Below are 14,979 nucleotides of genomic sequence, written 5' to 3'. Positions count from 1 at the left end.
CCAAAAGGTGGGTTCTTCCACTCATGGAACCAAGGCTCTGATGTGACACTGCAGGGCCTATGTGAACACAGGAGTCCATTGTGACTCTATGGAATCTCATGGACCAAGGTGCCAACGTGCCACAGCGGAGCCTCATGGAACCAGGAGACCACAGCCACCAAATGGAACCTCATGCAATTAAGCATCCAGTGGGACAGAGCGGGGCCTAATGCAGCTCAAGACTGAGTCCATAGTGAGGTTATGGAACCTCATGGAACCAAGGCATAAAGTTGTCAGGGACTGAAATGGTTCATGCCTTAAACATTGCTATGAAGGAGTTTTGCCCATTCGAGCAAAAACTGTATCAAGAAGCTACAGCCACAGAAGCCCACCCCTCCTTGAAGATGCCTGACTGGCACTTTGGACTGGGAGTTCAGTCACAGAGCTAAGATAAAGGGGACACTATTGTGCAATCATCTCAGGTTCTAGGCAGAAGTAATCAAGGCTGAGGGAAAAGAACGCATCCACAAGAAAACCAAACAGCGCAAAATTATGCCTGGCTGGGTTTGGGGGGGAGGAGACCACAGTCCACAGAGGCCAGGTTTACACAGACTCCCCTGCCACTGAGGGGGGACGAGGAGCTTTCAGGTCTGTGGTGCTACCTCTGGTCAGAGGCACTGAACACCCATCCTCCCTTACACAAACTGGCCCAGCTGTGAAACCTCCAACACTGGAAAGGCCATATCCACGGGACATTCACATGAGAGGCAGCTGAGGAGGTGTCATAATCCATCAAAGACCTCCCAAAGTGCTCCCAAAATTATTCCTGAGGCCTTGCTCCACAGGACTGCACACGATGCCAAGTGATGCCCCAGACCCAGAGTCTGCTGCAAGAGACAGTGTCCAAGTGCCCTCCCCCAGGCACCTTCTTTCTACTAGGCCTGGCAATGTTTTTGTGGCCCTGGTGTTCCATGAGGCCCCTCTCTATAACAATTGGCCCTTGGATCCATGAGATTCCATTGCGTCACAAAGATGTTCTGGGTTCCATGAGGCCCCATTGTGTCACAATGGACACTGGGTTCCATGGGCTGGGAAGAGCAGAGGTGGGAAGAGGCTGGGCCATTGTCCCTGGCTGTGCTGCTGTGCTGGGAGTCTCTTCCCTCCAGCTGTGCCCACAGGCACTGTCCCTGCAGAGCCAGAGAAGGGCTGAGGAACAAACCTTGGACACACAAGTCAGGGCAGACCCTCATTTTTATTCAAATGCACAGGGAAGAAGCCTCCTGAAAGTCTTTGTGTTTTCAAAGAAAGGCAGATGTTCATGTAGAAATGCTAAGAGCAGTACTACAGGGTTTTATAAAAAATAGCATAACACGAGAAAAAGAAGAAAAGAAGGCACCAATGAAGAAATGGACAAATAGGAAAAAAAAAGCTGAGATTGTAAAGAGTTACATTCTGAAGGTTCTGGAGAAGAAAAGAGAGAGTTTCTTCCTTCTGAAAAGATACAGTCATCATTTTCCTCAGGGCATCCTTCAGCTCCTGGTTCCTCAGGCTGTAGATGAGGGGCTTCAGGGCTGGAGGCACCACCAAGTACAGAACTGGCACATCCAGGGATGGGGACGAGATGGAGGGGGGCTTCAGGTGAGCAAATGTGCCGGTGCTGATAAACAGAGAGAGCATGGCCAGGTGAGGGAGGCACGTGGAAAAGGCTTTGTGCCGGCCCTGCTCAGAGGGGATCCTCAGCACAGCCTGGAGATCTGCACATAGGAGAAAAGCATGAACACAAAACAACCCAAAAAAGGAAAAGTACTAAAAGCAAGAAGCCCAAATTCCCTCAGGTATGTGTCTGAGCAGGAGAGCCTGAGGATGTGTGGGATTTCACAGAAGAACTGGCCCAGGGCATTGCCCTGGCACAGGGGCAGGGAAAATGTATTGGCCGTGTGCAGCAGAGCAGTGAGAAAGGCACTGGCCCAGGCAGCTGCTGCCATGTGGGCACAAGCTCTGCTGCCCAGGAGGGTCCCGTAGTGCAGGGCTTTGCAGATGGACACGTAGCGCTCGTAGCACATGATGGTGAGGAGGAAATCCTCTGTTCCAAGAAAGAAGACAATCAGAAACACCTGAGCAGCACATGCTGTGTAGGAGACGTGCCTGGTGCCCCAGAGGGAATTGTGCATGGCTTTGGGGACAGTGGTGCAGATGGAGCCCAGGTCGGTGAGGGCCAGGCTGAGCAGGAAGAAGAACATGGGGCTGTGCAGGTGCTGGCCGCAGGCTCCGGCGCTGATGATGAGGCCGTTGCCCAGGAGGGCAGCCAGGGAGATGCCCAGGAAGAGGCAGAAGTGCAGGAGCTGCAGTTGCCGCGTGTCTGCCAATGGCAGCAGGAGGAAGGGGCTGATGGAGCTGCTGTTGGACACTGCTGTGTCTGGCCATGGGCACCTGTTCATGGAGAAAGGACAGTGACAAGCCAGGACAGGCTGCTTGGAGCCAAACCTGTGCCATTCCCTGCACACTGTCCTGCTGGGACTGCCCCACCCTTGTTCCTGCTCTGGGAAAACCTTCAGCCAGTTCCCTGCCTGAGCTCCACTTGTGCTGTGTGAGTGTGCCAGGAGCAGCCAGGCCTGAGCGTGGGGGCTCTCGAGGAGCCATCCCTGCCCCGCTGCCCTGGGTTTGTGGCCGTGTGGCAGAGGGACAAGGCTGGAGAGTCAGGATTTGTCAGTGCAATCCCTCCTAGAAAGGCTTGGTAGCAGTTTTACTCTCAGTTCCACAGGACAGGGATGCAGGAGTGAGTTTTTGGAAATGTTTTCCTACCCACACATCATTCCTGATTCTCTGAGGTCAGAAATCCCCAGCATTTCTGCTGCACTCCCAGTTTGCCACTGAGAGAGGTGAGAGGCAAAGGATTCCCTGTGGCTCAGGGCAAGCTGAGGGGCTGCATGGGCTTGTCCCCAGCTGGCCTGGGCTTGGCCCTTTGGCTGCAGGCAGAGCACAATCACACTCCCGGCTCACCCTGGGATAAACCAGACCCTGCCCAGAGCAGAGGCATCCCTGAATGTCTCACCCTCTCTAAAGGTCTCTGAGCAAGGGCTCAGCACCCCCTTCTGCCAGGGACACTCACGCTGCCCTTGGCAAACCCAGCAGCATTTCCTCAGCTGTGGCATGTCTGCACTTCCCTGGGGGACATTCAGGGGACTTGGAGAGGCTCTGGCACAGATTTGCACCCAGGAGGGCAGCTCAGAGCTTGGAAGGACACCGTGAGGGGAGCTCTGGGTGTACCCTCGATGGTGTCTCAGGGAGGGAGGCTCAGCTCATTCCCCTTTCCCATGGACTGCTTTGCCCACAGCCCACAGGGCACAGGGAAGCTTGGACACCCCATTCCCATGGACAGCCCTTTCTGGCAGGAATCCCAAGGACAGAGCCTGGCTCAGCTGCTGCAGATCCCAGAGCCCCCCTGAGAGCACCAGATAGCAGTGACAATATCAGAGGAGTAATAATAATAACAATAATAAGGACAATAGCAGAGACTCAGAATGTTCTGTCATTCTGCGATTAGAACTCCTGTTCTGCTTCTCTCATCCCACAACCTTCCCATCCTGCTCCAAGCAGGAAATTGAAACAGGCTCAGGAGTGCTCCTGATCTTGACAGCAATCGCTGGCTTTCCTTCTTTTGGGAAGTGCCTCCGGAGCTGTGCCCAGGCTGGTCTGGAGCTGGGAGCAGCCCTGCCCCAGCCAGCAGCTCTCAGCAGCAGCACCTGCCCTGCTCAGGGTGGCTCCTTCCCCCCACAGCTCCTCCCCCAGCGCTGGCAGCAGCTCCCCGGGCCGGCTGAGAGCTGCCCCTGGCAGGCAGCAGAGTCCCTGCCCCAGCTCAGCGCCCTGGGCTGCAGGACCCTGCTCTGCAGGACAGCCCTGGGCACCCCTGGCTGCAGCCCCGGCCAAGACGTCACTGCTGTCCCCTCACACACATTCCCCTGGCCAGGTACAGCTCTCCCAACCCTCTATGGCCCCTGTCATAGGTTAGCAAGCATAGTCCCGGAAGGGATGTCCTTGCTAAGGGGTGCTTACAGTTTCCTCTGGGACCTGATAGAACCTATCAGCTGGCCAGTTTGAATATGGACAATTCTTTAAGCCACTTAAAGTTGTCACCGCCTCTGTGATACACACTAAAGAATAGGCAAACTCCCCCCCAAGCTCTCTCTCGTTTCTGGTGCTGGGACAGGTGGCTGCGGGCCCCGTGTGGGGGCCAGCGGGCCCGGCCAGGCCCTGCTTGGGCCAGGCCGGGCTGGGCCACGGCCATCCTGGAGCCATGGACCTGTTCCAGCCGTGGAACCCCCCCCACTGCCTTGCCGTGGGCAGCCAGAGCGGCTCGGCTCTCCCCCCTCTCCACTGCGATAAGAAAAATTCAACATTCCAGCTGCAAAGCTGCAAGGCCAAGGTGAGATTAACCCTTTTTATTGCTGTGAAGAGCTGAAAACCTGAGGGAAGAGAGAGAGGAGATGCTTAAAGTTGAAATTCTGTTGTGAAGCTATGATATATCAGAGTATCCCGTTGTAATTCCATGAAGATATGGGGGCTGGAGTGTTCAACTCGTAAGCAAAAGCACCTGCGCTGAGATAGGCAGATGCTGACGCCGCTGTAATTTCATGAGAAGTTTGGACAGGGAGAGATGGAAGCAATGAGGTTTTTTGCTCCAAACGGGAAAGGAGAAAACCTCAGTCCCTAGAGATGAACCTGATGAGGACTTTTGCTCCAAATGGGAAAGGAGAAAACCTCAGTTCCTAGAGATGCTCCCAGAGATAGTCCTAACAATGAAGATGAGGAAGACCCTTTGCCCCCAGGGAAGGAGAAGGGCCTCTGTTTTTTGTTTCTGAACGGCTCAACCTTAAAATTGTACCCCAAAAAACTTCAAGAGTGGACCCTCGAACGCGGGAAAAACAATTGCTATCTGTGTGTGGCCTTGAACAAGCTGCAAGTCGGGGGAAGGGACTCACATGCAGGCAGAGAGACTCCTCTTCCTAAATGGACTGAACAATATTTGCAAGTGGGCAGCTGTCTCGTTGTGATACTGTTTTCATGGCTCGAGAAAGAAGGGACTTCTCTTTCTAAATGGACTGAACAAGGTTATTATGGCAGTAGTAAACAGACTGAACATCTTAAGGGTTGTCTTTTTACATTGTCAGTGGGAGAAGGGAGGAAGGTGGGCAGAGGAGGAGAGTTCTGAAGGTATGGTACAATTTATTTTTTTTTCCCCTCTTTTAGGTCTGTTAATAAACCTCCTTAAATTCTTTCAAGTTTGGTGCCTGCTTTGCATTTCTCCTAATTCTTATCTCTCAGCAGATAAACAGTAATGAGTATTTTGGACCAAACCACTACACTAAATTGGTGTTTCCGCCCGGGAGCAACCCTAACCCGCTACAGCCCCTCAGCCCAGAACACCAACCCCCATCAATGGAGCTCCCCATCAGTGCCATGGAGACTCTCAAGGCCACCCCCATCCCCACAGGTTCCCCTTTGTCCCCATCAGATCTGACACCACCTCCAAAGTGAGCGCTCCCAGGCAGAGCCAGGACCGTGCCACCCTGCAGATCCCTGCAAACCACAGTGGCGGCTTCGAGGCCACAACCCGAGTCTCAGACAGTTTCCCACTCTTTATGTCTGGAGCTGACCAAGAAATGCCCCATGGTGGGGTGCCCCTTTCCTGCAGTCACTGCAATGACCAACGGCAAACTGAGCCCTCGCTGAGGCTTTCCCCAGGAGAAGCCGCTTTTGTTCCCCCGCAGGGCAGCCTGATCTTTTGGGGGGCAGTGGGCACAGGGGCAACAGCAGCCCCGAAGGAAGCGGGATTGCGTGCGGAACAGCCTGACACCAAACAGACTTCAGTGTCACAAAGGCAGAGGAGAGGGGGTCCCTGGGAGGCCAAGGCAGGCAGATCTGATTGTCCTGGCAGGTTTCATCTGGGAACAGTCCTTGGATACACAGAAATTTGGAAGAGGACTCTCAGTTTTGGCCATGGGCCCCTGGAGGAGAAGGATGGATCTGTTCCATAGGAAGGAAAGCACAGAGCCCCAGAGCTCCGGGGGCAGATGAGAAGCGACTCTCAACATTCCAAGATCAGCTGGAGCTGTCAGGTGGCCACCAGGAGGCCAAGCCAGCCAGAGTTGTTCCATGTTCCCTTGGCTCCATGGGGCCCCTCAGTGTCACAAAGGTGTCCTTGGTTCCATGAGGCCCATCAGTGTCACAAAGGTGTCCTTGGCTCCACGGGGCCCAGCAGTGTCACAAAGGTGTCCTTGGCTCCACGGGGCCCAGCAGTGTCACAATGGACACTGTGATTCCATGAGGACCTGCAGGAGCACAAAGGTGTCCTTGGATCCACGGGGCCACTCAGAATCACACCGGCCCCTTGGTTCCATGGGACCCAGCAGTGCCCCGATGATCCCCTTGGATCCAATTCCAAAATTCCAGGGCTCCTAAGCAAAAATGCAGGAAAAGGAGGAACAGCTCTTTACTATAAAATACAAAGAGAGCAGAATAGTACAAACACCACCACAGGAACAGAAGTTTCCCACCCGCTAAGCACAAACCATCATGGGCTACTGCATCCCTGACTCAGCCCCAAGACAGGTTTGAGGAATGAGCCTTGTGGCAGCCCACCTGGCACAGAGGATTTTCCATCTGGCAACATGGGGGATGCTCTGGGGGCTGCTGAGAGACTGAAATGTTGTGGTTCACGGCTGAAACTTTGTCAGGAAGGGCTTTTTGCCCATTATGGCAGAACTGTATAAAGGAGCTGTGACCACCCAAGCCCCTCCGTCCCTGAATGTGCCTCCTGAGGGGAACTTTGGGCTGCACCTTGAGCTAAGGGACCTTGAGATCAGGGAAAGGGGACTCTTACGCAGGGATCTCAGGTCTAGGGAGAAGGAAACAAGGCTGAGGGAGGAGAATGAATCCACCAGAAAGCCAAGGCCAGGGCTGTCCTGAAAATCAGCCCTGGCTGGGGGAGGCCCCAGCCCCCAGACCCATTTGCTGAGGCCAGGTTTGCACCCCATCCCCCAACCAAGGGGGTAGGAGGAGAGTTTGGGGGTGTGGGGTAACCCCTGCCCAGGGGGAGTGAACACCACCCCCCTTACCCAGACTGGCTCAGCTGTGAAACCCCCACCCCAGGAAGGCCACACACACAGGGGACAGTGTCACACTCGCCCCTCCCCAGGGGAGGTCTCTGTCCCTGTCCCTCCCTTGCTCTCTCCCCTTTTCTCTTTCACAGACTGGGGCCTTTGCCAAATGTGAGAATCATTTTTCCCTTCATCCCTGTCACCTCTGTGACAGCTACACAGAGTTTATCCTTCCTTTAAATCATCTCTACTGGGCTGAACTTTCACTTTTCTTTTACAGGAACCTGCCAGCAGCTGAGCTGGAGCTGTGCGGGAACCGCTGGACCTTTGAATTGCCACCATAACTGCTTGTGCTGTCGGTTCATTCATGCTTGGGGTTTGTTTGCGTTTTCATCACACGTGACTTGTGGGAAGAGCAAACATTCCTCCAAGCATTTTAGGTAGAGTTAAGTTTGATTTCTGCCAAGTTTATTTTGTCCAGTGCTCAGGGGATGCTCAAGGGGTCCCAGTCCCTCTCTCCCCAGGGCATTCCCAAGGGGCTCTCCAACCTTCTCATACCTGGGGAGGCCGGGGGGTCTCTGTCCCTCTCAGCCTTGGTGTGACCGCGCCCAAGCACCATTGGGGTGAGAGCGACAGAGACACCCCCAAAGCCCCACAAGCACCTCCCGAGAACCCCAAGGGGAGAAAAACAGAGACCCTCACTGGGCACTGAGTGGGGTGAGAGGGACAGAGACCATTCCCACCCCCCAATCGTTCCCAGACAAGAACGGCTTGGAGACCCCCCGGGCCTCCTCAAGTAGGAGAGGGACAGAGACAATCCCAGGCCGTGCATCCTCCTCTCCCACGGGATGGATTGGGGAGGATTGCTGTGCTCCTACCCCAAATGTGGGGCCAGGGTTATCTCTGTCCTCCTCCCACTTGGGAGGGCGAAAGCATCCTCATCCTCCTTTCCTTTGGGGGGACAGTAGCTGGACTCCATTCTCCTTACCTTTGCTTGGGGACAGGGGTGCTCTCTGTCCTTGTCGCCCTGGGGGATTCTGCCTCCTCCTGACCTTTGGGGCAACCCTAGTGGTCCCTGTTCTTCTTGCCCCAGGGAGGCCTCCATCCTCTTCCTCTTTAGGGGGGAGTCTGGGATGGTCTCCATCCTCTTTACCTTTGGAGGGGGTTGGGGTGGTCTCCATCCTTCTTGCCCAGGGGAAAGGCCACAGACAGGTCTCTGTCATCTTCCCCTTTAGGGGGCCCAAGGGGGTCTACATCTTCCTCACCCTTGGGGGAACCATGAGGGGAACCACAGTGGTGTCCATCCACTTCCATTCCGGCTGGGCCAGGGGGTCTCTGTCCTTCTCCCCTTTGGGGAGAGCTGGGGGTGTCCTTCATCCTCCACCCGTACGTGGGGGTGCATGGGGCTCTCCGTGTCTGCACCCTCGGGGAGGGAGCTCTCCGTCCCTCTCGCTCCACTCGCTGCGGCCGCTGGTGTCCGGCCCACGCACCCGTTACCGGTGACGGCGACACGGGGCGCAGCGGCGGCTTGGGGCACGAGGGAGCTGGGCTGGGGATTCCCCTCCACATCGTGCTGCGATCGGGCCCACGGGGGCGGGCGCCGCTCCCACCTCCCCCCAAACACCCACACACCCTCCAGCCTGAGTTGGTCGCGGGGTTCCCGTGTTTTGGGGCCGAGGGCGCGGAGCTCCACTCGGCTCTGTCTTCTCCACTCGGCTCTCACCCCTGCACTCTGCCCACTCTGCTCACCCTGCTCCTCTCCCACTGCTCGACTCCTCTCTCCCCACTCCTCTGCGCCGCAGCAGCACCGGATCCCGCACTAAACAACGGCCACGATCGCCCCTTTATATGGGCATGGGAGCCCCGCCCCACATGGCAGCAGCCAATGGATGCCGAGGTACAAATAATGAGGGGTGGAGCAAAGAAGATGAGAAAGAAACGTGGTTGGCCGAGAAGGTGCAGGTTCCGTGAGGGATGGGGTGGGCGTGGCTTCAGGCAGGGGCGGGGCCAGGAATGGGGTGGGGAAGGGGTTGCACTGCAACCGGGATTTGGGCTGGATCAGGCTGGGATTAGGGTTGAGAGGGGGCTGGGGGTGGGGCTGAGGGTAGGCTTAGAGCTGGGACTGGGGTCAGGGCTAAAGGTGTGTAGTGGTTTGGTCCAAAATACTCATTACTGTTTCCCTTCTGTGGGATAAGAATTAGGAGAAAAGCAGAGCAGGCACCAAACTTGAAAGAATATAAACAAGTTTATGAACAGACCTAAAAGAAGAAAAAAAATCATACCACACCTTCAGAATACTTCTCCTCCCCCCCAACCCCCCACCTTGCTCCCTTCTCCCACTGACAATGAAAAAAGACGACCCTTGAGATGTTCACTCTGTTTACCACTTCCATAATAACCTTGTTCAGTCCATTTAGGAAGAGGAGTCTCTCTTGCCCATGCTATGAAAACATTATCACAACGAGACAGCCGCCCGGCTTGGTTGTCTGCTCTCTTCATTGAGAGTCCCCTCCCACGACCTGCAGCTTTTCCCACAACTGCTTTCGAGGGTCCAATCTTGAGCTACTGGGGTGCAATTTAAGGTTGAGCCGTCCAGAAACAGAAGTTCTCTTCACCCATATCTGGGAGCATTTCATCTCTAAGAACAGAGGCTCTTCTCCTTCCCTGGTGTCCTGGCTTGCAGTGTATTCTATTACCATCCTCAGGAGCTGTTGAAACCAGGTGGGGCAGTGTTTCCTTGCCTCCTCCCCCCAGACTATCTTTCTGTTAATGGCCCATCATTGTCCTGCCACCTGACTCAGAGATAACTCCCTCCGGACTATCTTCTGTTAATGAGCCTAATCAACACTTTGCTTCATGACTCATTTCCCCATTGTGAGATGCTCCACCCACAGGGAGGAAGCAAGCATCCCATCGTGGATGTAATCTGGGGCTCTGACCACCAGAGACAGCCCTTCCCACTGGATTTCCAGAGGACAGGAGCTACACAGCCACCATTGGAGTGTCTGAGGAAGAGCAGACTCTTTTACTACAGGATCACTGCTTCAGAGGACTGCAGCCACCATTCTACCAGACTGCTACCACCACCCTGCCTAACAGGGTGTCAGGTTGTACCTTGACTCTGTCAGTTTGACAGTGTTTTCTTTTACTTTTTTTTTTCCTTTTCTTTAATTTCCATTAAATTGTTATTCTGACTTGGTGCCTCCCACTGGTTTGTTTTCAAACTAGTACACCTGGGAGCAAAGGGTCTTCCTCATCTTCATCTCTAGGACTATCTCTGGGAGCATCTCTAGGAACTGAGGTCTTCTCCTTTTCCATTTGGAGCAAAAGTCCTCATTGTTTTCATCTCTCCCTATTCAAACTTCTCATGAAATTACAGCTGCTTCAGCATCTGCCTATCTCAGCGCAGGTGCTTTTGCTCTCAAGCACAAGTTGAATGCTCCACCCCCCATGCCTTCATGAAATTACAACGGGTGCTCTGATACATCATAGCTTTCCAACAGAATTTCAGCATTAAGCATCTCCTCTTTCTTTTCCCTCAGGTTTTCAGCTCTTCACAGCACTAAAAGAGTTAATGTTCCAGCACTGGAAAGGAGAGAGGGCTCTGCCTGGGCTTTGTCTATTCTTACGTGTGGATCTCAGAGGCGGTCACAGAGCTAAATGTGGGACTGGAGTGTGGACTGGGGCTGGTGTTGAGGGTGGAGTTAAGGCTAAATTTGGCACTGGGGTTGGGGTTAGAGTTGGAATTGGGGCTGGATTTGGAGTTAGGGCTGGACAAGGGACTTGGGATAACGCTGGAGGCTGGGGCAGGGGCTGGAATTGCAGCCGGGATTGCAGCTGGGGCTAAACGTGGGATTTGGTTTGGGGCTGAGGGTTTAGGAAGGGGCTGGGACTGGGGTTGGGGTGTTGGGGTCTCCTCCCCCGCCGTGTAGCCCTGGGAGAGGGCCCCTGGGCGGGAGGCACGGGGTTTCCCTGCCCCTGCTCAGCCTCGTTCCCCATTGGTTGGTTTGTGTTCCCCTGCGCGGGCAGAAGGACCCTTGGTCCCGTGACTGGGAGAGTTCCTCTGCAGAGCTCCGGCCATGCGGCTGGAGAAATAAACATCTCTGAAACAGCTATCAAGAATCTGTCTGTCCATATATATTTCCTTTCCACGGGACTCCTGGTTTGATATATGCATGTTGCAGTATCCCCACTGCAACATAATGGTGGGGAATTGTGAGCAGAACGATCCCCGATCCCTAAGCGACTGATTTGTGTGAGTAAACCCTGGAAACTTTGGATTCTTCTTCTTGGTTTTGGTATGTGCTGTATGAATCTTTCTGACCATTCTGTCCCAATTCACAAGCACCCCTCTGACCTCCAGAGGGGCCTACACATCCTTCAGGAGACAGACGACCCTATTGGAGATTGGCTTAAGGGTCTGGGTATCACCGGATGGCTGCGTACCTTGGTAGTAGAAGGCTGATGATTGCTATTTGGAGTTATTTTAGGTTTAAAAATACTTGGGTGTATATTTTTTGCCTTAAAGCGGGGCTGCGAAAAATCATCGACCAGACCTGGGTTGCCCAAAAAGAAAACAGGGGATGTGTAGAGGGATTCCTTGTGGAATATAGGATACCCCAGGAGGGCTTGGGCATCCCAGGGCTGTTGCACAAGTACCCCTGACGGGGCCTCAGGCCGAAAACAGGCTTGCAAGGCACCTGCTAGCTGGCAGCCTTGAACAGCCTTGGGAAGGGGTATACAGTGGTCAGCTCCCCCGCTGCTTCGAGGCTGTCTTGTGGGAATAGGGCGTGAATCTTTGCAAAGTATAACTTGGTGGAAGTAAACAAGAAACTGGAGCATGATGCTCAAATCGTACCAGTGTTCGTGTCGTGACTCTGGCTGGATTCCCCTGCTCCGGGGACACCCCCCTGCTACAGCCATCCACCATCACCACGGCTCCATGGGCTCCTTTCCATGCCCCCAGCCCTGGCCACAGGACCTTGAGCTGGTTGCCATGGCAGCCGACTCTGGCCCAGGGCTCTGTGCCCGTGTCCATGGCAGCAGTGCCCGGCCACGGGCCCTGAGTGCAGGTGACCGTGCCAATGCCCATGGCAGCGGGGCCAAGCGTTGGTGTCCGTGGCACCAAAGTGAGGAACGGGTCCCTGTGGCCGCTGCCGTGGCACCTGAGGGCATCAGCGAGTGTCACTGCAATTGTAGCTGGCACCAGCCCCGGCACCGCTCTGTCCTGAGGGCTGCCATGGCAGCCGAGGGCAGCCACAGGTCTGTGTGCAAGTGGCCACGGACCCTGACAGCAGCAATGGGTCCTGGGGGGGTTTCCAAGGGAACTGGAACTGCTGAGGGTTGCCATGGCATCCAACCCCTGTGGTGGGGGTCAGTGTCCATGGCCACAGCATCGGTCAGTGTCCATGACCACAGTCCCTTGCAATGGCCCAGTGCAGGCTGGGATGATAATCCACCCGCACAGCTGGCCCAGGGCACGCCTGGAGTGGTCTTGGTGGCACCTTGGGCTTGGCACACTTTGAGGAGGGTGCCTGTTTTCAGTGGGGAAACTTAGGAATTTTAGATTCTTTAAAAAAAACGAAAGAAACCCCTGCTTGGCTGAGTGCAGCCAGTTCTCCAAGCAAAGCAGGTCCCAGGTGAGTGAGGAGAGACAGGATGGGGTTGGGGATGTGGAGCAGCGTTGTCCACACTGGGCCAGACCTCAAGGCACAGCTTCTGTGACCAGGCCATGCCTCCTGAGGAGAGACCTTGCATCAATATTGATCACAGAATGCTGCAATCACCTCTTCTCTAAAGAGAACAGCAATGAAATACACCCTTTAACATAAGAGTATGTATTTATTGGAAGCTCTTTGAAATATTTCTCCACAACTGTAGTAGGAAACTTTCCTAATGAACTGCACTCGAGCAGAGGGAAATCAAGGCTGAGCCGTGGTTTGTCAGGACTTGCTTGATCCTAATGAGCCCCGTGGTGCATTTGATGCTGAGCCCTGGAACCTCAGGGCCTTAAAGGAGATTGCACAAGCCCTTCAAGAGTCAAAATCAGGGGAAACACCCAAAGTGTCTTGAGGCATTAATGGGTCCCACTGAGGTCCATGACCAATACAGGCTCTTCATGGACACCTTAGAGGAGAGAACTGGAGGCCAGGATTGCACAAAAACCTCTCAGAGACTCAGTGTGGGAAGGAAAATCCAAAGCACCTTAAAATCCTTCAGTATCTCAGAGCATTAATGAGCCCCACTGAGTGTCAAAACAAAGCTCTCAAGAGACTCGTTAAAGCAGATAATTGGAGGCCTTGATTGCACAAACCTCTCATAGTGTTGGTATCAAAAGGGGAACACCAAGTACTTAAAAAACAGAAGTACCTTGAAGCTGTAATGAGCCCCACTGAGTGTTGTTACTGACAAAGGCTCTTCAGGGACTAATTAAAGCAGATAATTGGAGGCCAGGATTGCACAAGGCTCTCAGACACTCTCAGGCAAAAGCCAAAGCCAAAGTCCTTTGGAAAACCTGCAATCCCTGGGAGCATTCAGGAGCCCCCAGGGCCATTCCTGACCAAGGCTCCCCAGGGACTCCTTCCAGCAGATCCCTGAGGCCACTGGGATGTGGGGGGATGCTGAGGGCAGGACAAGGGGGGTGACAGTGCCCAGCCTTGCTGGGGCTGTGCCCAGGAGGCCCCAGGGCCTCAGGACAAGGTGTCTCCTCCCAGCCCTTGGTGGCACAGAGGCTGCTGTGCCCCAGGGCACCAAGACTTGGCTTCTCTTTGTCCCCACCTGTCATCCCTGCCTCCAGTTCTCCGCTCTGACCAGAGCCTGGGGACACTTTCTCAGTCGTGTCCCTCACTGGGACCCATTAACGGTATCAGGAATTTTGGAGTTTGAATCTGACTCAGAATTCTTGAGAGGTTTCTACCAGTCCCTGTCAGGGTTGATGTTCAGGGCCTCAGCACCAAGCCCTGAGAGGTTCATTACAGTCCTTGTGCTGTGTCTGTGCTGCTGTGGGGCTGTGGGCAAAGCAGTCCATGGGAAAGGGGAAGGAGCTGAGCCTCCCTCCCTGAGATACCATCGTGGGTGCACCCAGAGCTCCCCTCACGGTGTCCTTCCAAGCTCTGAGCTGCCCTCCTGGGTGCAAATCTGTGCCAGAGCCTCTCCAAGTCCCCTGAATGTCCCCCGGGGAAGTGCAGACATGCCACAGCTGAGGAAATGCTGCTGGGTTTGCCACGGGCAGCGTGAGTGTCCCTGGCAGAAGGGGGTGCTGAGCCCTTGCTCAGAGACCTTTAGAGAGGGTGAGACATTCAGGGATGCCTCTGCTCTGGGCAGGGTCTGGTTTATCCCAGGGTGAGCCGGGAGTGTGATTGTGCTCTGCCTGCAGCCAAAGGGCCAAGCCCAGGCCAGCTGGGGACAAGCCCATGCAGCCCCTCAGCTTGCCCTGAGCCACAGGGAATCCTTTGCCTCTCACCTCTCTCAGTGGCAAATGTGGAGTGCAGCAGAAATGCTGGGGATTTCTGACCTCAGAGAATCAGGAATGATGTGTGGGTAGGAAAACATTTCCAAAAACTCACTCCTGCATCCCTGTCCTGTGGAACTGAGAGTAAAACTGCTACCAAGCCTTTCTAGGAGGGATTGCACTGACAAATCCTGACTCTCCAGCCTTGTCCCTCTGCCACATGGCCACAAACCCAGGGCAGCGGGGCAGGGATGGCTCCTCGAGAGCCCCCACGCTCAGGCCTGGCTGCTCCTGGCACACTCACACAGCACAAGTGGAGCTCAGGCAGGGACCTGGCTGAAGGTTTTCCCAGAGCAGGAACAAGGGTGGGGCAGTCTCAGCGGGACAGTGTGCAGGGAATGGCACAGGTTTGGCTCCAAGCAGCCTGTCCTGGCTTGTCACTGTCCTTTCTCC

At 54.7% G+C, this 14,979-nt stretch overlaps 1 pseudogene across 1 annotated transcript; it reads right to left on the bottom strand.

The window, feature by feature from the left end:
- Nucleotides 1-478: 478 nt before the first annotated feature.
- Nucleotides 479-8,645, bottom strand: LOC309584173 (olfactory receptor 14J1-like; annotated as a pseudogene). Its single transcript has 4 exons — nucleotides 8,574-8,645; nucleotides 8,230-8,342; nucleotides 1,483-2,409; nucleotides 479-484 (listed from the first exon to the last, which is right to left on the bottom strand). The product of its transcript is annotated as an olfactory receptor 14J1-like (transcript).
- Between the last annotated feature and the right edge of the window lie 6,334 nt (nucleotides 8,646-14,979).

Source organism: Coloeus monedula (genome assembly GCF_965178545.1).
Source record: "Coloeus monedula genome assembly, chromosome: 37".
In the NCBI taxonomy this organism is placed as follows: Eukaryota; Metazoa; Chordata; class Aves; order Passeriformes; family Corvidae; genus Coloeus; species Coloeus monedula.
Note: the sequence above shows the minus strand (reverse complement) of the source record. Positions and strands in the feature narration are given on the sequence as shown.